This window comes from Danio rerio, chromosome 20 (assembly GCF_052040795.2).
Source record: "Danio rerio strain M-AB ecotype USA chromosome 20, GRCz13ab, whole genome shotgun sequence".
In the NCBI taxonomy this organism is placed as follows: Eukaryota; Metazoa; Chordata; class Actinopteri; order Cypriniformes; family Danionidae; genus Danio; species Danio rerio.
The window spans coordinates 58,597,501-58,623,645 of NC_141040.1; the positions used below are offsets into that span (position 1 = coordinate 58,597,501).

The following is a 26,145-nucleotide window of genomic DNA, read 5'->3' on the forward strand; positions in this document are numbered from 1 at the left end:
GAGTAAACAGACTCACGTATTTACATTCAAACTGAATCTCCACTGCTGTCTGTGTAGCAGTCAAATATATATATATAATATAATATAATATACACTCACCGGCCACTTTATTAGGTACACATTACTAGTACCGGGTTGGACCCCTTTTGCCTTCAGAACTGCCTTAATCCTTCATGGCAGAGATTCAACAAGCTACTGGAAATATTCCTCAGAGATTTTGCTCCATATTGTCATGATAGCATCACACAGTTGCTGCAGATTTGTCGGCTGCACATCCATGATGCCAATCTCCCGTTCCACCACATCCCAAAGCTGCTCTATTGGATTGAGCTCTGGTGACTGTGGAGGCCATTTGAGTACAGTGAACTCATCGTCATGTTCACCAGTCTGAGATGATTGAGCTTTATGACATGCTGCGTTATCCTGCTGGAAGTAGCCATCAGAAGATGGAGACACTGTGCTCATAAAGGGATGGACATGGTCAGCAGCAATACTCAGGTAGGCTGTGGCGTTGATGCTCAATTGGTACTGATGGACCCAAAGAAAATCTCCCCCACACCATTACACCACCACCACCAGCCTGAACCGCTGATACAAGGCAGGATGATCCATGCTCTCATGTTGTTGATGCCAAATTGTGAGTCGAGCATCTGAATGTGTCAGCAGAAATGGAGACTCATCAGAGCAGCAACGTTTCTCCAATCTTCTATTGTCCAGTTTTGGTGAGTCTGTGTGAATTGTAGCCTCAGTTTCCTGTTCTTAGCTGACAGGAGCGGCACCCGGTGTGCTCTTCTGCTGCTGTAGCCCATCCGCCTCAAGGTTGGACGTGTTGTGTGTTCAGAGATGCTCTTCTGCAGAGCTCGGTTGTAACGAGTGCTTATTTGAGTTACTGTTGCCTTTCTATCAGCTGGAACCAGTCTGGCCATTCTCCTCTGACCTCTGACCTCATCATCAAGGCATTTGCGCCCACAGAACTGCCGCTCACTGGATATTTCCTCTTTGTCGGAGCATTCTCTGTAAAGCCTAGAGATGGTTGTGCGTGAAAATCCCAGTAGATCAGCAGTTTCTGAAATACTCAGAGCAGCCCGTCTGGCAGCAACAACCATGCCTAGTAGATGTCTACATGCCTAAATGTGTTGAGCTGCTGCCCTGTGATTGGCCGATTAGAAATTTGCATTAATGAGCAGTTGGAAAGGTGTACCTAATAAAGTGGCTGATGAGTATACATATGTGTGTGCTGTGCATATTTAATATGTACATATAAATACACATATGCTTGCATATATTTGATTTTTTTAATAATTAGATGTAAAATATATATACATACAAATTTAAATATCTATGTAACAAAATTTGTTAATTAGAGTGTGCACCTGTGAGCGTGTGTGTGTATGTGTATGTGTGCGTGTGTGTGTGTGTGTGTGTGTGTACAAGTGTAGTACAACAATTAAGAAGCAGTTTATTAACATTTTTGTTGCATAAAGTTTAATTGCACAAGCGAAGTTTTAGTAATGTGTGAGTGTAACACTTGAAAGTACTCGCGTGTGTGTGTGTGTGCGTGTGCTCTCAGTAAGTGTAGTGTAATGGTGTGGTGGTGTCTCCATCATTGATTGGTTAAGTCTGTATTGGCATCTCATCAGACGCAGGGGAAACGCAGGAGTGCAGGAGCTGCAATTAAGCGTCCCTGGAGCCTCAGAGACTGACAGCTCATTGGCTGCGGGCTCCGCTGTCATTACATGTTGAACTCATAATGCCACATCCATCCTGACCAATCAGATCCTGCGGCTGTAATTAGCCTGTGCTGGAGCTGTTGATGGAGCGCTCACTGGTGACCTGCCGTCACGCATAACAGCACAACACTGAGCCTAAGTGCTAAACAAACACACACACACACACACACACACACACACACACACACACTAAACAGTAGTAGCAGCAGCTCTGCTGGTTTAGCCATGCATACCTTTTGACCATAACTATGGATCATACTTGTTTTTATTTGACATTATAGTCACAGGACATCCTGACAACACCCTAGAAACCCACCAGAACACCTTTGCAACCCAGCAGTAAACCCTAGCAACATCTTGGCAACCACTCAGAATGTTTTAGCAACACCCTAGCAATCAATCTAATTATCTAAGCAATACCATAGCAACCCTCTAGAAAACTTAAGCAACACCTTAGCAAACCACCAGAAACTCTTAGAAAACCCCTAGCAACCCAACAGAACACCTTAGCAACACCCTAGCAACCCAGCAGAACACCTCAGCAACACCCTAGCAACCCAGCAGAAAACCTTAGCAACACCCTAGCAACCCAGCAAAATACCTTAGCAACACCCTAGCAAACCAGCAGAATACCTTAGAAACACCATAGCAACCCACTATAGCACCACAGCAACACCCTTGTGACCCACCAAAATACCTTAGCAACACGTTAACAACCCAACAAAATATCTTGGCAAGACCTTAGCAACCCAGAAGAATACCTTAGCAACCCAGCAAGGCACCTCAGCAACACCCTTGCAACCCTCCAACATACCTTAGCAACACCCTAACAACCCACCAGAACACCCTAGCAACACCTTAACAATCCACCTGAACACCTCAGCAACACCCTAGCAACCCTCCAAAATACCATAGCAACACCCTAACAGCCCACCAGAAAACCTTAGCAACACCATACACATTACCCAGAACACCTCTGCAATAGCCTAGCAACCCCCCCAAAAATACCATAGCAACACCCTAACAACCCACCAGAACACCTCAGCAACACCCTAGCCAACCACCAGAATACTTTAGCAACCAAGTAAAACACCTAAGCAACATCTTTGCAACCCACCAAAATACCCTAGCAACACTCTAGCGACCCAGCAGAATACTTTAGCAACACCTTAACAATCCAGCAGAACACCTCAGCAACACTCATTCAACCCACCAAAATACTTTAGCAGCACCCTAGCAACCCAGCAGAATACCTTAGCAACACCCTAGCAACTCAATAGAATACTTTACTAACACCCTAACAACCCACCGGAACACCTTAGCATTAACTTAACAATCCACCAGAACACATCAGTGACAACCTAGCAACCCACCAGAATATCTTACCAACACCCTAGCAACCCAGCAAAACACCTCAGCAACACCATTGCAACCCACCAAAATACGTTAGCAACACCCTAACAACCCAGCAGAATACCTTAGCAACACTCTAACAATCCAGCTGAATACCTTAGCAACACCGTAGCAACCCACCAAAATACCTTAGCAACACCCTAGCAACCCACCAAAATACCTTAGCAACACCCTAGCAACCCACCAATATACCTTAGCAACACTCTAGCAACCCACCAGAACACCATAGCATTATGGCACTTTAGGCATGACACATGGAGCTCGTTCAGATCTCCTGATAGATGACGCAGATGTTTAGCATAATGTCACAGATCACAGTAAATGTGTATCAGCAGCCATGCTCCACTCTGACTGCTGAATGATGCTGTGTGAGGAAACAGACAGTTGATGTTAAAGGGAGCTTCAGAGGGCTGTAGTAAACTGATTCTCCTCTGGATGGCTAACAGGATTTGTTTCTGATGTCGGTCTGCAGCTCTTCTTGATTCCTCTTGAAATGTAGCTTGAAAGTGTGTTTGGTTATTGTGTGAGCGGGAGCGAATGAAATCAATCCAGCAGACAAAAGGGAAATGACACTGTCATGATGTATTCCATGTCTGCCTGCCACTTGAAACGGATGAATAGAGAACTGCAAAACGGCGCCACTTGAAGAGCGGGATAAACTGCTCCACTGCTAAAAATAGATCTTAAAGGCGAAGGGTGATGTTTAATAGATATACAGATGCTTCCCATTGTGTTTATTTCCTTCTAAGAGCTAATTCTAGTCAGTTTGCCTTCCTGATCAGGTTGTTGGGTGCAAGAATGTAAACTTTGTGTATTTTATATTGTTACACACAACATATTAGCAACAACTTGACAACCACAAACCTTAAACCACCACCTGGAAATGACACAGAACACCCTAGTAACACCCCAGCAACCACTCTTTGCACAGCTTTAGCAAGCTCCCATGATACATTAGCATCACTCTGGCAACCACCTGGAACACCTCAGTAACATCTCACCCATCACTATTTGCACAGCTTTATCAAGCACACAGAATATCTTAGCAACACCCTGGCAACCATACAGAAAGCTTTAGCAACATCCCACGACCCTCTGATCACTTTTAACAATGCCCTGACAATACCCAGGACAACTTGTCAATATCATAAGACCTGCATAGCAAAAACCCAGAATACCTTAGCAACCACCTAAATATATTAGCAACACACTGACAACCACTCTGAAAACCTTAGCAACACCATAGCATCTACTCTTTGCACAGCTTTAGCAAGCACCAAGGACACCTTAGCAACACCCTATCAACCCACCAGAACACCTCAGCAACACCCTTGCAACCAACCAAAATACCTTAGCAACAACCTAGCAGAATACCATAGCAACACCCTAGCAGCCCATCAGAATACCTTAGCAACACTTTAACAATCCACCAGAACACCTTAATAACACCTTAACAATCCACCAGAACACCTGTGACATGCTAGCAAACCACCAGAACACCCTAGCAACACCATAGCAACCCATCACAACACCTCAGCAACACCCTTGCAACCCACCAAAATACCTTATCAACACCCTAGCAACCCAGCAGAATACCTTAGCAACACCCTAGCAACCCAGCAGAATACCTTAGCAACACCCTAGCAACCCAGTAAAATACTTTAGCAAAACCCAAACAACCCACTAGATCACCTTTGCGACACCTTAACAATCCACCAAAATACCGTAGCAAAACCCTAGCAACCACAGAGAAAGCTTTAGCAACATACTAGCAACCCTCTGATCACTTTTAACAATGCCCTGATAAATACCAAGAACAACTTGTCGATATCATAAGACCTGCATTAGCAAAAACCCAGAATACCTTAGCAACGCCTTAGTAACCACCTAAAATGTATTAGCAACACCCTGGCAACCACCCAGAAAGCCTTAGTAACACCCTAACAACCTATTTTTGTAAAGCTATAGCAAGCACCCAGACACCTTAGCAGGCGCGTGCAGAGACTTTCCAAGGGGCATGTGCAGGATGAAACATTTAAAGAGCGGAGAGGGGTAGGGGTGGTTTGTCGCGAACTGATGAGCGGGGGGTGGGGGGTTAAAGGCACTTTCTATCCAAGATTAAAAAGGGCAGGTTGTGGACGTGCCTGCACCTTAGCAACACCCTAGCAAACATTCAGAACATTTCAGAAACATCCTAGCAACCATCTGAACACTTTTAACAATGGCCTGACAAATACCTAGGATAACATGACAGTACCTTAGCAACACCTTAGCAACCAGCTAAAATATATTAGCAACACACTTGCAATCACCCAGAAAACCTTAGTAACACCCTAACAACTACTCTTTGTACAGCTTTAGCAAGCAATCAAGATACCTTAGCAACACCCTGGCAATCATCCAGAACACTTTAGCAACATCCTAGCAACCGTCTGAACACTTTTAACAATGCCTTGACAAATACCTAGGATAACTTGATAAAACCATAGCAACACCTTAGCAACCAGCTAAAATATATTAGCAACAGAAAACCTTAGTAACACCCTAGCAACTACTTTTTAGCTTAACTTTAGCAAAACACAATACATCTTAACAACATCCTAGCAACCATCTGAACACTTTAAACAATGGCCTGACAATTTGTAAAGTAATCTTAGCAGCAAGTCTTACAACAACTTTAGCAATCGCCCAGAATATATTAGCAAAGCATTGGCAACCACCCAGAAAACTTTAGTAATGCCTTAGCAACCACTTTTTGTAAAGCTCTAGCAAGCACTCTTGACACCTTAGCAACTACCTGGCAACCATCCAGAACATTTAAGGAACACCCTAGCAACCGCCTGAACACTGTTAACAATCCCCTGACAAATACCTAGGATAACTTGACAATATCTCAAGACCTGCATTAGCAAAAACCCAGAATACCCTAGCAACACCTCAGCAAACACCTAGAATACATTAGCAATGCCCTGGCAACGGTCCAAAAAACCTTAATAACACCCTAGCAACCACTTTTTGTACAGCTTTAGTAAGCACCCAAGACACTTTAGCAACATCCTAGCAATCATCTGAACACTTTTAGCAATTTCCTAACAAATTGTAAAGTATCTTAGCAAATCTTACAACCTGCATTAGCAACCACCCAGATTACCTTAGCAACACCTTAGCAACCCCCAGAATATATTAGCAAAGCACTGGCAAGCACTTAGAAAATCTTGTTAATGCCCTAGTAACCACATTTTGTAAAGCTCCAGCAAGCACCATAGACATCTTAGCAACTACCTGGCAACCATTCAGAACACTTCAGCAACATCATAGCAACCACCCAGAAAACCATAGCAACACCCAATCATAGATTTCCTGTTCAGCCAATTTTATTTTGGCGCTACAGTGTGTTGGTGTGCACCTACATCATTTAACCATGCTGGAAAACACAGGCGGTAGTTTATTTTAATGTTTCAGTGTGCAGTCTAATGGTGTGTTCAGATGAGTGTGTTGAGAATATCAGGAAAGGTTTTGGTTTAACTTTGGTTCTGATGTTTTAGATTTGTTTTGTATTATGGGGATGGAAACGGTGCCAGATCTACTGGACAGCATGTAGTTATTTCTCTTACTGTGCATCAACATCAAGCCTTGTAGACTGAATGCTTGACATCTTCAGATTGGGCCTCTTAAGGGCTGGTTAATGAAGATGATTGAATACGGCACACGATGAACGATCCTCTACTAATTAGCGGAGTTAATTGGTCAGGATGGAGTGATGAAGAGGGCATGTGGGGGTCTCGGGAGCGTCTCTGCTGTCGATACGCCTCAGCTGACTCAGACTCTGACGGATCTACAGACGCATCGATTTACGTATCAAAATCAGGAGCTCCTGAAGGCGTCACGGGGTCAAACACGACACACACTTCTGTTTCGTGGAAGAGGAACATTGGCAACGGTTTTACATTACAGCAGTAAATATTAGGAGACAGTGATATTATATTTGCTTTATTTCATTAATGTTACTCAGAATGCATTAACAGCAGAGTATCAGCAACTCTGAACACCAAAGCAACTCTCCCAGAATACCTTAGCAACACCCTGGCAACCACATGGTACACCTAAGTAACAACCTAGCAACCACTTTTTGCACAGCTTTTGCAAGAACCATGAAAATACCTTAGTAACGCCATGGCAACCACTCTTTGCATTTATTTAGAAAGCACCTATGATACCTTAGTAGCACCATGACAAACAACCAAAATACCCAAGTTACACCCTAGCAACCACTCTTTGCTTGGCTTTTGCCAGTACTTAAAATATGTTAATAAGATCCTGGAAACCACCTGGAACACCTAATTAACTTTCATAGCAACCACTCTTTGCACAGCTTTTACAATCACCCAAAAACAGCTTGGTACCACTTTGGCAACCACTCAGAACACCTAAGTAGCACCCTAGCAACCACTCTTTGCATCTTTAGAAATCACCTTGGATACCTTGGTAACACCATGGCAACCACCTGAAACACCTAAATAACACCCTAGCAACCACTCTTTTCAGAGCTTAAGAAAACACCCAGGATACCTTAGGTACACATTGGCAACCACCTGAAACACCTAAGTAACAACTTAGCAACCACTCTTTGCGGAGCTTTTTGTCAGTACCCAAGTTATGTTAATAACATCCTGGAAACCACCCAGAACACCTAAGTAGCACCTTAACAACCACTCTTTGCACAGCTTTAGAAATCACCCCGGATACCTTCGTAACACCCTGGCAACCACATGGAACACCTAAGTAGCGCCCTAGCAACCACTTTTTGCACAGCTTTAGAAATCACCCAGGATACCTTAGTTACACCCTGGCAACCATCTGCAACACCTAAATAACACCCTAGCAACCACTCTTTTCACAGCTTTAAAAAGCACCCAGGATACCCTAGTAACACATTGACAACCACCTGGAACACCTAAGTAACACCCTAGCAACCACTCTTTGCATATATTTACTCTATATATATTATATTTGCATATATTTAATATATTACGATACCTTAGTAACACCTTGGAAAACAGCCAAAATACCTAAGTAACACCCTGGCAACCACTCTTTGCTCAGCTTTTGCCAGCACTCAACATATGTTAATAACATCCTGGTAACCACCTGGAACACTAAAGTAACTTCCATAGCAACCACTCTTTGCACAGCTTTTGCAATCACCCAAAAACATCTTTGTAACACCTTGGCAACCACTCAGAACACCCAGTAATACCCTAGCAACCACTGTTTGCACAGTTTTTGCAATCGCTCAAAAAATACCTGTCACACCCTCGCAACCACCTGGAACACATATGCAACACCCTAGCAACCACTATTTGCACAGCTTTAGCAAGCCCCCAGGAATCCCTAGTAACACCTTGACAACCACCTGGAACACCAAGGTAACACCCTAGCAACCACTCTTTGCACTCTGTACGTGGTGTGTTCATATGCGTTTGTGCATACGTGTGTGGGTATTTGTGCTGTCTGTCTGTGCGTGTGTGCACTTGTCTCTGCACATGTGTGTGTACAGTGTGTGGGTGGCCGTCCGTGTGTGTGTGTGTCTGTGTGTGGGTGTGGGTGTGGGTGTGTGTGTGGAACAGCTGCAGGAAGTGTTTACTGTAATGTGTCTTTAATTGAGCCACTTCAGTGCTGTACCTGATGAAGCCGTGATGGAGCTCATCAGCACACACATTGTGATCCACACACACACACACACACACACACACACACACACACACGCATGCTTAGATAAAGCCTTCATTCGCTCAATCAGAATGTGTTGTTCATCTGCTGAATAAAGGACACACACACACACACACACACACACACACACACACACACAGCAGTAAATCAACACTAAAATACGCAAGCGTTTGAGAAAATCAGTGTTTCTTCAGGACTGCTCAGATCTGCAGCCTTCAGATTATTTGACTTTAGATTATCTGCAGCTGAGAGAAACGAGCTGTCAGGTCACACTGTGAGAGAACAGAAACATCATGTCAGGATTCAAAATGTAGATGCTGGAGTTTGATTATAATAAGATTAATAGAGCCATTACTGCCCTTATCCTTCACTTCTCATTCAGTTTTATTGGAGTGAGATGTAAATGAAACCTTTCTTTCTTGACAGGTTTTTCATAGTGGAAGAAAGAAAGAAAGCAAAAAAGAAAGAAAGAAAAAGAAAGGAAGGAGGAAATAAAGAGAAACAGAAACAAAAGACAGAATGAATGAATGAATGAATGAATGAATGAATGAATGAATGAATGAATGAATGAATGAATGAAAGGGGAAAAAGAAAGAAATAGCAACAGAAAGAAATAACTTGAAACAAACAAAGAAACAAAAGACTGAATGAATGAATTAATGAATGGTAAAGAAATGAATGGTAAAGAAAGGAATGAGGAAATAAAATAACTGAAACAAATGAAGAAACAAAAGACTGACTGAAAGAACTAAAGAAAAAAATTGAAACAAATGAAGAAACAAAAGACTGAATGAATGAATGAATGAATGAATGAATGAATGAATGAATGAATGAATGAATGAATGAATGAATGAATGAAAGGGAAAGAAAAAGAAAAAGAGCGAAAGAAAAAAATTGAAACAAAAAACAAAAGACTAAATAAATAAATAAATGAATGCATGAATGAGAAAGAAAGAAAGAAGAGAGAAAGAAAGAAAGAAAGAAAGAATAAAGAAATTGAAACAAACTAAGAAACAAAAGACAGAATGAATGAATGAATGAATGGGAAAGAAAGGAATGAGGAAAGAAAGAAACTGAAATACATGAAAAAGTAAAAGACTGAATGAATAAATGAAAGGGAAAGAAAAAAAGAAGAGTGAAAGAAAGAAATTGAAACAAAGAAAGAAAAGATTGAATGAATAAATAAATGAATGCATGAATGAATGAATGAGTAAGAAAGAAATTTAAACAAACTACAAAAAACAAAAGACAGAATGAATGAATGAATAAATGAATGAGTGATAATTGAATGAATGAATAGGAAAGAAAGGTAGGAATAAAAGGAAAAGATAGAGAAATAAGAAAGAGAAAGAAAAATGAAAGATTTGAATAAAGTGAAATAAATGAATATAATTAAATTGATTGAACAAACGAATGAAAGAATGAAAAAAGAGTGAATTCAATAAATAATGAATTTCAGTTAAATTGAATAAATGAATTTAAATAAAATTTGAATTAATTTGTTAATTCCATATTGAATAAAAAATTACATTTTAAAGAATTAATGAATGAAGTGAAAATGAATGAATTAAACGAATGAAAGAATGAATAATAAATGATTGAAATAATTAATTAATACATTTTGGTTAAATTGATTGAATGAATTTAGAATAAATTTGAATAAATTAATTAATTTAAATTAACTTTGAATGAATCTATGAATGAATGAATGAATGAATATATTTTAATTAAATTTAAATGAATGAATACTTTTCCCAGAGATGGGTTGCGGCTGGAAGGGCATCCACTGCGTAAAAACGTGCTGGATAAGTTGGGGGTTCATTCCGCTGTTGTGAACCCGGATTAATAAAGGGACTAAGCCGACAAGAAAATGAATGAATGAATGAATATTGTCACAAAAGGAAACAGAACCAGAGATGTGAGTGTAACAACAGAACTCAGATGTGGATGCTTTGCAGGATGGGTATGAAGACCAGATGATTTGAAAAGACCAGAGGAGTTATGGAAGCCAGACACACAGATACACGAGCTCGACGACAACCAGAGAAGAGGCATGGAGAAACCACACTAGGAAGGAGAGACACTCAAGAGCATAGGAAACAACAGGGGTAAGTAAACATGGAATCAGACATAGACACTGACCATAAGGAGACTGCACTCCTAGTTTGCAACGAGGCCGGACACTGAGTGGCGGATGGTGAGGGACTTTACGGTGCTGACATGATGAAGGGGAATGACGTGCAGTTGCAGGGCTGATTAGTATTGAGGTGACTGTGATCGTGATGATGGTGAATGAGTGAGGGGAGAACCTGGCCTGGCTGTGACAAATGCATTCATCCGTTTTCCTTCGGCTTAATCACTTTAAATATCAGAGGTCACCATGGCAGAATGAACCACCAGCTTATCCAGCACATGTTTTACACAGCAGATGCCCTTCCAGCCACAACCCAGTACTGGGAAACACCCAAACACTCATTCCCACACACACTCATACACTACGACCAATTTAGTTAATCAATTCCTCTATAGTGCTTGTGATTGGACTGTGGGGGAAACTGAAGGACCCAGAGGAAACCCACGCCAACACGGGGAGAACATGCAAACTCCACACAGAAACACCAACTGACCCAGCCGAGACTCAAACCAGCGACCTTCTTACTGTGAGGCCACAGTGCTAACCACTGAGCCACCGTGCCGCATATGACATATACGTTTAAACTAAATTTGAATGAATGAATACAATAATGAATACATTAATAAATAATGAATTAATTACATTTAAATAAATTATTAAATTAATAAACAAATGTATTAATGAATAAATAAATAAATGATATATGATTAATATGTATTATTACTTAAATAAATGACAGTAAAGTTGCCTCTGCAGTGTCTGACCTCTGAATCCAGGTATGTCTCCAGGATTTATTCCCCATTTGTCCTCATTTCAGAGTGTTTTGACTGACAGTCTGCTGGGACGACACACACACACACACACATACACGCACACTGTAAAGCTCTAGAAAGTGTGCGCTGACTGACATACTGTTTAATTTCTATTACTGGTTCTCCTGAAGGTGACAGTCAGATGTGATACTCGCTGAAGGTGGAGCGTCGGCTGTATATTTATATATATGACACTTACTGGAAACCATAGCAGAGCTCAGTGAAACTCATCACAGCATGAAGGGAAAGAAGCCTGAAGGGTTTAGGAGGGTTTCTGGTGCTGCGTCAAACACTGATGCTCTGCTCGGAATTATGGGATTGCATGGAAAAATAATAGATGTTCAGAGCTCATCACTGAATGCTGTTGATCACTGCAAAAGTTTAGATACAAATATGGGTGTAAGAATTCAACCATTCATTAAAATTGTGTTAATGGTAAATTAATGCATTCATTTAATTTATCACTGAACATTTTTCAATTAGTTCATTCATTCACTCGTTGATTCACTAATTAATTCAGTCCTCCATTCATTTGAATGAATAATAATTTGTTAATTTCAATCATTCATTCTTTCATTAGTTTGTTGGATTAAATTGTATTACTTCATTTAAATGTTTTTCATGTATTTTTTCATCCATTCAATCCCTTATGTATTCATTCATTTAAATTAATTATAATTTATTTATTTATTAATTTATACATTCATTCACTCATTTAATAATTTATTTTTAATTCAGTTCAATCATTTATTCATTAGTTCATTCACATTTTATATCATTTAAATGTACAAATTTATTAAATCATTCGTTCATTTATTAATTTGTTTCTTCATTTAAGTTTTATTAATTTATTAATGTAGTTTTTCATGTATTTTTTTACTTAATTTATACATTCATTCATTTATTTGTGCATTCTTTAGTTAATTAATTCATTCAAATTCTATTTAACTTAAATGTAATAATTTGTAAATTTCATTCATTCATTCGTTCATTGATTTAAATTGTATTAATTTAAATGCGTTTCATGTATTTTTGTCATTGATTCGTTCATTTAAATTAATTTTAAATTATTCATTCATTTATACATTCATTCACTCATTTAATAATTTATTTTTAATTCAATTCAATCATATATTCTATCATTTTTAGTTCACTCTTTAATTCATTTATCCAATAGTTCATTTACATTTTATGTCATTTAAATGTACTAATTTATGAAATCATTCATTCATTAATTTATTCATTCATTCATTAGTTTCTTCATTGAAGTTTTATTAATTCATTCATGTTATTTTTCATGTATTATTAATATATTCATTTCTACATTCATACAATTGTTAAAATAAAGTATAATTTATTTAGTTCTTCCTTAATACAAATAATTTAATCATATTTTAAATATATTCATTCATTCATTCATTCATTCATTCATTCATTCAAATTCAATTTAATTGAACTATTTATTAAATTAATTCATTTGTTGGTTAGTGTAAATTTCATTCATTCATTCATTCATTCATTCATTCATTCATTCATTCATTCATTCATTCGTTCATTCATTAGTTAAAATTTTATTCATTCAGTCATTCATTTATGTATTAGTTTAAATTTTATTAATAATTTTATTAATTCATTAGAATGCTATCCATGTATTTTCCATCCATCCATTTATCCATTCACTTATTATACTTAGGCTTACCGAGACAAATTGATGATAAAAAAATTAGGTTATCATCATCAATGTTAAAAATCAATATGCTACTTAGAAATGCATTCAAAAGAACAGGCTTTATTTGAAGTATACTTTTATGCAGCATTATAAATGCCTTTTTCTGTCATTTTCTCTTTTGTATCAGTTAAATTTGTCCCTGATGAATAAGAAAAAAAAAATCAACTGTGTTTAAAATAAGAACATTCCCTGTTTTTACACTCGCTTTGCTTTAATTTACAGCAAATTACTGCACACATATGTTTGTCCGTGTCTTGAATCTGAACATAATGTGAGTTTTTTTTCAGTGAATTTAACAGAAATGATTATAAACCCATCTGGAAGTCACAGGTTTCCTCCGAATAAAGACACTGTCACGGTTTCAGAGGCATCGCTGCGTAAAGAAACATCTGGAAAACTCTTGATGCGTGTAATGCGTTATCAGACGAGAGAGAAAGAGAGAGGAGAGAGGGACTAGACTCAGAAAGCCATCCCGCATCACTGCTTGCTGTATTAAATCAGATATTTTTATAATCTTTAGTCAAAATTGAATACATTTAGTGCATCTGAGAAACCTGTCGTCATTTCATCATGCATACAGAAATCAGACATAATACTACCAATATTATCACAGCTCACAATACAATCAAAATATAATTCTTACAGCGGCTTGCATTCCATTAGCTAAAAACTACTTCAGTGTGTTACTTGCAATTTCTTAGCAATTATTTGTGACCTTTACTAGCTAATTCTGTTTGAATTTTGTTTTATTTTAGCTCAGATTATTGTATTAAGCCCTTAACTGTGTCACTCACTTTTTGAACATGGACATGAAAATAACACGTTCAACTTAAATGATTGCCCATCTTCAATGCTTTGGTGTGCAGAGCAATCTTGGTCTCATTTTAAAGAAGACACTTGTCGGATTTTAATTAAAGTACAAAAAAAACTAAAAGTAAAATAAAAATAAAGCTATGTCCCTTTACGTTTATGAAAATAGAAATGTAAAGTTTGTTACATTATTAAAAAAACTTGCTTTATAGCACAAATTTGACAAAGTTAAAGCAAAATATCTAAATAATTGATGTTATCTATTTATCAACAGTGTTATCATCAATTCTGTTATTGTTAACCCTGTTACCGTCAACTCTGCCCATTAACTCGTTTACCGTCAACTGTTATTGTCAACCCTGTTACTGTCAACTGTTATAATCAACTGTTACGTCAACTCTGTTACCATTAACTCTGTTATCGTCAACTCTGTTATCGTCAACTCTGATACCGTCAACTCTGCTATCGTAAACTCTATTATCATCAACTCTGTTATTCTCAACTCTGTTATCATTAAGTCTGTTATCATCAAGTCTGTTATCGTTAAGTCTATTATCGTCAACTCTGTTATCGTCAACTCTGTTATTGTCAACTCTGTTATTGTCAACTCTGTTATCATCAACTCTGTTACTGTCAACTCTGTTATTGTCAACTCTGTTATCGTCAATTCTGTTATCGTCAACTCTGTTATCGTCAACTCTGTTATTGTCAACTCTGTTATCGTCAACTCTGTTATTGTCAACTCTGTTATCGTCAACTCTGTTATCGTCAACTCTGTTATTGTCAACTCTGTTATCATCAACTCTGTTACTGTCAACTCTGTTATTGTCAACTCTGTTATCGTCAATTCTGTTATCGTCAACTCTGTTATCGTCAACTCTGTTATTGTCAACTCTGTTATCGTCAACTCTGTTATTGTCAACTCTGTTATCGTCAACTCTGTTATCGTCAACTCTGTTACTGTCAACTCTGTTACTGTCAACTCTGTTATTGTCAACTCTGTTATCGTCAACTCTGTTATTGTCAACTCTGTTATCGTCAACTCTGTTATCGTCAACTCTGTTATTGTCAACTATGTTATCGTCAACTCTGTAATTGTCAACTCTGGTATTGTCAACTCTGTTATCGTCAACTCTGTTATTGTCAACTATGTTATCGTCAACTCTGTTATTGTCAACTATGTTATCGTCAACTCTGTTATTGTTAACTCTGTTATCGTCAACTCTGTTATCGTCAACTCTGTTATCGTCAACACTGTTATTGTCAACTATGTTATCGTCAACTCTGTTATCGTCAACTCTGTTATCGTCAACTCTGTTACTGTCAACTCTGTTATCGTCAACTCTGTTATCGTCAACTCTGTTATTGTCAACTCTGTTATTGTCAACTCTGTTGTCGTCAACTCTGTTATTGTCAACTCTGTTACTGTCAACTCTGTTATTGTCAACTCTGTTATCGTCAACTCTGTTATTGTCAACTCTGTTGTCGTCAACTCTGTTATTGTCAACTCTGTTATTGTCAACTCTGTTGTCGTCAACTCTGTTATTGTCAACTCTGTTACTGTCAACTCTGATATCGTCAACTCTGTTATCGTCAACTCTGTTATTGTCAACTATGTTATCGTCAACTCTGTTATCGTCAACTCTGTTATCGTCAACTCTGTTGTCGTCAACTCTGTTATCGTCAACTCTGTTATTGTCAACTCTGTTGTCGTCAACTCTGTTATTGTCAACTCTGTTGTCGTCAACTCTGTTATTGTCAACTCTGTTATCGTCAACTCTGTTATCGTCAACTCTGTTATCGTCAACTCTGTTATCGTCAACTCTGTTATCGTCAACTCTGTTATCATCAACTCTTTTATCGTCAACTCTGTTATCGTCAACTCTGTTATCGTCAACTCTGTTATCATCAACTCTGTTATCGTCAACTCTGTTATCGTCAACTCTGTTATCGTCAACTCTGTTGTCGTCAACTCTGTTATTGTCAACTCTGTTATCGTCAACTCTGTTAATGTCAACTCTGTTATTGTCAACTCTGTTGTCGTCAACTCTGTTATTGTCAACTCTGTTATCGTCAACTCTGTTATCGTCAACTCTGTTATTGTCAACTATGTTATCGTCAACTCTGTTATCGTCAACTCTGTTAATGTCAACTCTGTTATTGTCAACTCTGTTGTCGTCAACTCTGTTACTGTCAACTCTGATATCGTCAACTCTGTTATCGTCAACTCTGTTATTGTCAACTATGTTATCGTCAACTCTGTTATCGTCAACTCTGTTATCGTCAACTTTGTTGTCGTCAACTCTGTTATCGTCAACTCTGTTATTGTCAACTCTGTTGTCGTCAACTCTGTTATTGTCAACTCTGTTGTCGTCAACTCTGTTATTGTCAACTCTGTTACTGTCAACTCTGATATCGTCAACTCTGTTATCGTCAACTCTGTTATCGTCAACTCTGTTGTCGTCAACTCTGTTATTGTCAACTCTGATATCGTCAACTCTGTTATCGTCAACTCTGTTATCGTCAACTCTGTTATCGTCAACTCTGTTGTCGTCAACTCTGTTATTGTCAACTCTGTTATCGTCAACTCTGTTATTGTCAACTCTTTTATCGTCAACTCTGTTATCGTCAACTCTGTTATCGTCAACTCTGTTATTGTCAACTCTGTTATTGTCAACTCTGTTGTCGTCAACTCTGTTATTGTCAACTCTGTTATCGTCAACTCTGTTATCGTCAACTCTGTTATCGTCAACTCTGTTATTGACAACTCTGTTATTGTCAACTCTGTTACCGTAAACTCTGTCCATCAGCACTATTTTTCTTCAACTCTGTTATAGTCAACTATGTTACAGTCATCAATTAGTTACAGAATAAAATGTTTCCTATAACATTTAAGCTTTATTTCACATTAATAATGGATTCAGTTTACTGTAAATTACATATTGTATGTCATTCCAGTTTAAGAAAAGTGAATGGGAAATGCCTGAAATATACACAATTTTGGAAAGAGTTTTATTTATATTTAGAATAACACATTCTAATCTACTCAAAACTAGTGAGTGAGACTGATGTGGACTGCAATTGAAATCCTAGGTATTTATTACCTCCAGTAATAAGGAATGCGATCTGGAGTGCATAAATCTGTGTGCTGTGGATCTGAATGTTCCAGAAGCTGCTTGGGCGCTGATGGATGTGTGTGTGGAGTCAGGTGTGATTGTGTATTTATTAGGTGTGTGTGAATGTGCTGAGAGCAGCAGTGAGGCTGTAATGATCCAGTGCTGGGTCTCTCTTGAGACTCTGCCGTCACACACACACAGGCACACAGACTCACTACGACTGACCTCACACAAACCTGTTCGGTCAACAGCACAAGTTAAACACAGAGTGCAGACAAAAATAACAAACACTACTTTCAGGACAAAATTACTGTCCGCTACAAAGTATTAGTCAATTTCACAAATATTTGAGGAGCATGTGTGTGATCACACACACCAAACTTTACCCTTTATTCCGTCTATATTCTGATCACACACACCAAACTTTACACTTAATCCATCTATATTCTGATCACGCACAACAAACTTTACACTTTATTCCGTCTATATTCTGATCACACACACCAAACTTTACATTTAATCCATCTATATTCTGATCACACACACCAAACTTTACACTTTTATTCTGTCTATATTCTGATCGCACACACCAAACTTTACCCTATATTCCGTCTATATTCTGATCACACACACCAAACTTTACACTTTTATTCTGTCTATATTCTGATCACACACACCAAACTTTACACTTTTACTCTGTCTATATTCTGATCACACACACCAAACTTTACACTTTTATTCCATCTATATTCTGATCACACACACCAAAATTTACACTTTTATTCTGTCTATATTCTGATCACGCACAACAAACTTTACACTTTATCCCGTCTATATTCTGATCACACACACCAAACTTTACATTTAATCCATCTATATTCTGATCACACACACCAAACTTTACACTTTTATTCTGTCTATATTCTGATCACACACACCAAACTTTACACTTTTACTCTGTCTATATTCTGATCACACACACCAAACTTTACACTTTTATTCCATCTATATTCTGATCACACACACCAAAATTTACACTTTTATTCTGTCTATATTCTGATCACACACACCAAAATTTACACTTTTATTCTGTCTATATTCTGATGACACACACCAAAATTTACACTTTTATTCTGTCTATATTCTGATCACACACACCAAAATTTACACTTTTATTCTGTCTATATTCTGATCACACACACTACACTTTACACTTTTTTGTCTATTTTATGATCATGCACACCAAACTTTACACTTTTATTCTGATCAAACACACCAAATTTACACTTTTATTCCGTCTATATTCTGATCACACACATCAAACTTTACACTTTTATTCTGACCACACACACCAAACTTTACACTTTTATTTTGTCTATTTTATGATCATGCACAACAAAATGTACACTTTTATTCTGATCACACAAACCAAACTTTACACTTTTATTCCGTCTATATTCTGATCACACACACCACACTTTACACTTTTATTCTGACCACACACACTACACTTTACACTTTTATTTTGTCTATTTTATGATCATGCACACCAAAATTTACACTTTTATTCTGATCACACAAACCAAACTTTACACTTTTATTCCGTCTATATTCTGATTACACACACCACACTTTACACTTTTATTCTGTCTATATTCTGATCACACACACTACAATTTACACTTTTATTTAGTCTATTTTATGATTATGCACACCAAACTTTACACTTTTATTCTGATCAAACACACCAAACTTTACATTTTTATTCCGTCTATATTCTGATCACACACACCAAACTTTACACTTTTATTTCGTCTATATTCTGATCACACACACCAAACTTTACACTTTTATTCTGTCTATATTCTGATCACACACACCAAACTTTACACTTTTATTCTGTCTATATTCTGATCCCACACACCAAACTTTACACTTTTATTCTGTCTATATTCTGATCACACACACCAAACTTTACACTTTTATTCCGTCTATATTCTGATCACACACACCACACTTTACACTTTTATTCTGTCTATATTCTGATCAAACACACCAAACTTTACACTTTTATTCTGTCTATATTCTGATCAAACACACCAAACTTTACATTTTTATTCCGTCTATATTCTGATCACACACACCAAACTTTACACTTTTATTTCGTCTATATTCTGATCACACACACCAAACTTTACACTTTTATTCTGTCTATATTCTGATCACACACACCAAACTTTACACTTTTATTCTGTCTATATTCTGATCCCACACACCAAACTTTACACTTTTATTCTGTCTATATTCTGATCACACACACCAAACTTTACACTTTTATTCCGTCTATATTCTGATCACACACACCACACTTTACACTTTTATTCTGTCTATATTCTGATCAAACACACCAAACTTTACACTTTTATTCTGTCTATATTCTGATCACACACACCAAACTTTACACTTTTATTCCGTCTATATTCTGATCACACACACCAAACTTTACACTTTTATTCTGTCTATATTCTGATCACACACCAAACTTTACACTTTTATTCTGTCTATATTCTGATCACACACACCAAACTTTACACTTTTATTCTGTCTATATTCTGATCACACACACCAAACTTTACACTTTTATTCTGTCTATATTCTGATCACACACACACACCAAACTTTACACTTTTATTCTGATCAAACACACCAAACTTTACACTTTTATTCTGTCTATATTCTGGTCACACACACCAAACTTTACACTTTTATTCTGTCTATATTCTGGTCACACACACCAAACTTTACACTTTTATTCTGTCTATATTCTGATCACACACACCAAACTTTACACTTTTATTCGGTCTATATTCTGATCACACTCCTGCATTCAGTAGAAACAAAGTGGTTTCTCCAGCTTGTCAGAGTCACTTTCAGTGCACTTGCTGTTTGCTAGTTTTGTTTTTTTCCTGCAGAGGTTAAAAGGACAAACAACAAGAGACCATCAGCTTTACAAAGCAGTCCCCAAAGAGCAGCCCTTTACCTTCAGACGCTCTTGTACGTTTACAGAGCACTTTATCTGATCCGCATCTCCCAGATCTGGCCCTTTTTCCTCAACCCTGAGACTCTTAAAGCTTGAATAATTGTGAACAGCAGCTCTAAAACTTGAGGCGTACAGTAGATAAACAGTAAGAGCAGACCTCTGGCCTTGTTTTATCAGGTCTTCCTCTCTTTAAAGTGGCGGTGATTGTATCTCAGACGCTGCATCATTAATCTTGCGCTGTAATGAGTTTCTGGACGTGTTTACTGCTGGAGAAATCAAAGAGGAATTTCCATGCAGACGCTGAACAAACGCCGACTTTGCATTGCAAACTGGAGCATGTGAGGTTACATTCGTCTAGAAGATTCAGGGGTTTGGTTAAACACTGAGGTACATTACTTTATTAGGCTGTTCTGGTTTCATTGCTAACCATTTTCATAATGTTATTGATGTAAGTAGTAATGAATTGGATCACCTGTCTGTTGTTGAGTAAATGATTCACTTGAAGAGTATCCAGTGAATGATTCAATGATTTGGAGTTAATCTCCTGTTAATGACTTATTGAGTCATGATATATTCAGAGTGAGTATCCTGTTTATGATTCACTGATTTAAATGATTCATTCAGAGTGAGTCTCCTCTTAATGACTCACTGATTCAAATGATTTATTCAGAGTAAGTCTCCAGTTAAAGAATCACTGATTTAAATTATGTATTCAGAGTGAATCTTTTGTTAATGATTTACTGATTTTAATAATTGATTCAGAGTGAGTCTCTTGTCAATGATTCACTGATTTAAATGATCTGTTCAGAGTGAGTCTCCTGTTAATGCTTCATTGATTTAAATGATCCATTCAGAGTGAGTCCCCTGTTAATGATTCACTGAATCGTATGATGCATTTAGAATGAATCTCTTTATCTTAATCTGATTAACTGATTTAAATTATGTATTCAGAGTGAGTCACCTCTTAACGACTCACTGATTTAAATAATTGATTCAGAGCAAGTTTCCTGTTAATGATTCATTGATTCAAATGATCTATTCAGAGTGAGCCTCCTGTTAACATCTCTCTGATTCAAATGATTCATTTGTATCTTATCAAAGTTCAATTCCAGTATCATGACAACACTACTATATACACTCACCGGCCACTTTATTAGGTACACTGCTAATGAAAATTAGCCAATAACATGGCAGCTTACTGCATTTAGGCATGTAGACATGGTCAAGATGATCTGCGACAGGTCAAAGCGAGCATCTGAATGGGAAAGAAAGGGGATTTAAGTGCAGCCGACAAATCTGCAGCAACTGTGTGATTCTATCATGTCAATATGGAGCAAAATCTCTGAGGAATATTTCCAGTAGCTTGTTGAATCTACACCATGAAGGAGTAAGGCTGTTCTGAATGCATAAAGGGTCCGACCTGGTACTAGTGAGGTGTACCTAATAAAGTGTATTTCTAAATACACACATACATACATATATATATACACACACACACACACACAAAAACATACACAGTACCCACAATAATGTGTTGTAAATATGAACTTTAACTTTGGATGTATATTATCACAATTAAGCATTTGACAGCTCTAATAATAATAATAATAATAATTCACATCCCATTTAACCCCTCTCTATTATTATTTATATTTTAGCAGTGCAGCGTAAGCTTAAAGGAGTCTGCAGTGTGAGTTAGTTAAACATGAAACACACACACACACCAGCAGCTTTACAGACACTAAAAACACACGCTAAATATGTTCAAAGGGATAAATCTCATTGTAAAGTAACACACCGGCGGAGCTCCTGTGAGAAGAGTGTGTGTGTGTGTGTGTGTGTCAGGCATTAGTGTGTTTGACTTCACTAATCACATGTTACACACCGAGCCGTCGCTGTAATTGGCTTACTAATAAAGCAGCAGCATAAAGTTTCTGTTCACGCATGTTGAAAGGTGCGTCGCGGTGAGGTTATTAAACATGATTCATGCGTGTCTTTCTGCGGATATGAAAGATCAAAGTGTGTTCTTGATGAGCTCCACTTTCAGGATGTGCGATTAAAACCAGGATGTGCGCATTTACACACACACACACACACACACACACACACACACACACACACACACACACTCAGAGCTGGGAGTAATGGATTATATGCAGTGTTGGGGAGAGTTACTTCTGGAAGTAATGCATTACTATATTGAGCAACTCCCCAGGAAAGTTACTAGTTGAGTTGCATTTTATAAGTACTGCATTACGATACTTTAGAGTTTCTTTTCTTATCGGGCTTCATCTCTTTCTGAACTTGCAGTGTTTTCTTTCTTCTTTTTATTTAATTATTGGAGCTCTGCGATGAACAACACACTGTATAACCTTCATATACCTATAAAAAACACATCGAACATTAATAATGTGGGAGACTGTTATCTTTTTAGAGCTTCCTGATGACTATACATGCCGTTTCTACAGGTTAATGACAGTTTAAAATGATTAAATAGTGAGTTATTGGACTCAGTGATTTAACTGATTCATTCAAAGCGAGTCTCCAGTTAACGACTCATTGATTCAAATGATCTGTCTCCAGTCAATTATTCACTGATTTAAATGATTCATTCACAGCGAGTGTCCAGTTAATGACTCACTGATTCAAATAATCTATTCAGAGTGAGTTTCCAGTTAACAACTCACTGATTTAATTGATTCATCCATATGAATCTTTAGTTAACAACTCACTGATTCAAAAGATCCACTCAGAGCAGGTCTCCAGTTAGCGATTCACCAATTCAAAAGGTCCAATTAGAGCGAATCTCTAGTTAATTACTCACTGATGTAAATTATCCACTTACAGCGAGTCTTTAGTTAATGAATCACTGATTTAAATGATCTGTTCAGGGTGAGTTCTGGTAACGACTCACCGATTCAAATGATTTGCTCAGAGTGAGTCTTTAATTGATGACTCATTGATTCAAATTATCCCTTTTAGATTAAGTCTTCAGTTAATGACTCACTGGTTCAAATGATTTGGTTAGAGTGAGTATTTAATTAATGACTCGCTGACTTGAAATTATCCATTCAGAATAAGTCTTTAGTTAATGAGTCAGTGATTCAATTGATGCTGTCAGTTTCCAGTAAATGAATCACTGATTTAAATGATTTGTTCAGAGTGAGTCTTCTGTTAATGACTCACTGATTCAAATGATTTGCTTAGAGTGACTCTTAAATTCACAACTCACTGAGTCAAATTATTGTTTCAGAAAAAGTCTTTAGTTAATGAATCACTGATTTAAATGATCCGTTCATAGCGAGTCTCCTGTTAAAGACTCACTGATTCAATTTATTCGTTCACAGTGATTTTCTAATGAATGTCTCACTGATTTAAATGATTCAGTCAGAGTGAGTCTTTTGTTTACGACTCACTGATTCAAATGATTCAGTTTAAGGAATGCTTCAGGTAACAATTGGGTGATTCAAATGATTTGTTCAAAGTGAGACTCCGGTTAAAAGCTCACTCATTCAAATGATTCAAAACTGCAAGTCAGCAGTCAACGATTCACTGATTCAAATGATCAGTGCAAAGTAGGTCTCCAGTCAACATCTCACTGACTCAAATGATCCATTCGAAATAAGTTTCATGTTAATGACTCACTAATTCAAATAATCAGTTTAGAGTGAGTCTCCAGCTAAAACTCACTGATTTAAATGATTCACTCAAAGCATGTCTGCAGTTAAGGATTGTCTGATTCAAATGATCGAATCAAAGAGAATCTCCAGTTAATAATTCACAGATTCACTCAAAGCAAGTCCGCAGTCAACAACTCACTGATTTAAATTCATTCAAAGTGAGTCTCCAATCAAAGGAATCACTGATTCAAATGATTCATTCCGAGTGAGTCTTCAGTTAAAAGTAATCTAAATGTAGTCTGATTACGTGACCTTAAATGTAATCTCTAACTGGTTATATTACAGACGACAAATAATATAATTGAATTTGCAACCAGTAACTGATTCCAGTAATTTAATCCGCCAGATCAAGCCTGCGCGTGTGAATAAATGAATGAAAGTGTGACGAGTTTCCAAATATGCTCAGCAAAGAAAAAGCCAAACAACAAAGACTCCGTTGGAGACAAATGAGGATCATGGGAAGCGGCGTTTCAGTGTCTCTGATCTGCATGAAATGATTTCCTGAGTGCTCGTCCTCATGCATTCCTATTCAGAGCGGCAGCAAAATTGAGTCAAACATCAAGGAAAAAAGAGAAAAGTGAAGGCTCTTAAAGCGAGGATGAAAAAGAGAGACTTATTCAAGCTGATTTCAGGCCGTGCGAAACAGGAGGGCAATTTTCTCTCCTCCATAAACATGCGTAATAAACCGCTTCTCTTCAGGAGAGCTTTTGAAGGCGATTCACAGCATAAAAACACACAATCTCCAGGCTCGGGTGAGAAGCTCTCGTATTGTTGCGGTTATGATAGGTAAAAACTCTGTCTGTGGATGTTTATTCCAGAGAATATGGTGCTTTAGCTGAAAGAGACGTTTGTTTAATATGAAGAAACAGTAGATGGTTCTCACTGATTCAAATGATTAGCTCAGAGTAAGTCTTTAATTAATGACTCACTGATTCAAATGATCCATTCAGAATAAGTCTTTAGTTAATGACTCACTGATTTAAAGCATTTGCTCAGAGTGAACAACACCTCACTGATTCAAATGATTTGCATAAAGTGATTCTTTAATAACAACTCACTGAGTCAAATTATCCTTCAGAGTAAGTCTTTAGTTAATGAATCACTGTTTTATATGATCAGTTTAGAGCAAGTCTTCTGCTCAGAATGACTCTTTAACTAACAACTCACTGATTCAAATGATCTGCTCAGAGTGACTCTTTTATTAACAACTTACTGAATCAAATTATTCATTCAGAAAAAGTCGATAGGTAATGATTTACTGAGTTAAATGATCCATTCAGAGTGAGTCTACTATAATGACTCACTGATTCAAATGATTTGGTCAGAGTGACTCTTTAATTAACAACTCACTGATTAAAATTCGTACCTCAGTACAAGTCTTTTTTTAATGACTCACTGATTCAAATTATTTGCTCAGAGTGAATAATAACTCACTGATTCAAATGATTTGCTTAAAGTGATTCTTTAATTAACAACTCACTGAGTAAAATTATCCTTCAGAGTAAGTCTTTAGTTAATGAATCACTGTTTTATATGATCCGTTCAGAGCGAGTCTTCAGTTAATGACTCACTGATTTAAATGATTTGCTCAGAGTGACTCTTTAATAAACAACTCAGTGATTCAAATGATTTGCTCAGAGTGACTCTTTAACAACAACTCACTGATTCAAATGATTTGCTCAGAGTGACTAACTAACAACTCAGTGATTCAAATGATTTGCTCAGAGTGACTCTTTAACAACAACTCACTGATTCAAATGATTTGCTCAGAGTGACTCTTTAATAAACAACTCAGTGATTCAAATGATTTGCTCAGAGTGACTCTTTAACAACAACTCACTGATTCAAATGATTTGCTCAGAGTGACTAACAACTCACTGATTCAAATGATCTGCTTAGAGTGACTCTTTAATTAACAACTCACTGATTCAAATGATTTGCTCAGAGTGAC

The 26,145-nt window shown here is 37.3% G+C and overlaps 1 protein-coding gene and 1 long non-coding RNA gene across 4 annotated transcripts in view; one reads left to right on the forward strand and one right to left on the reverse strand.

Moving 5' to 3' along the window:
- The window catches only part of LOC101884676 (MAM domain-containing glycosylphosphatidylinositol anchor protein 2), a 373,415-nt gene that overhangs the window by 100,884 nt on the left and 246,386 nt on the right, over window positions 1–26,145 (forward strand). For all 3 annotated transcript variants that reach the window (XM_087298727.1, XM_087298728.1, XM_087298729.1), the window contains exon 3: window positions 10,832–10,981. The gene's annotated coding sequence lies outside the window, so the exon portion shown is untranslated. The remainder of the gene's footprint in view (window positions 1–10,831; window positions 10,982–26,145) is intronic.
- The window catches only part of LOC147839519 (uncharacterized), a 198,477-nt gene continuing 172,564 nt past the window's right edge, over window positions 233–26,145 (reverse strand). The window contains exon 3 of the long non-coding RNA XR_015519177.1: window positions 233–889. This is a non-coding gene — a long non-coding RNA (uncharacterized LOC147839519). The remainder of the gene's footprint in view (window positions 890–26,145) is intronic.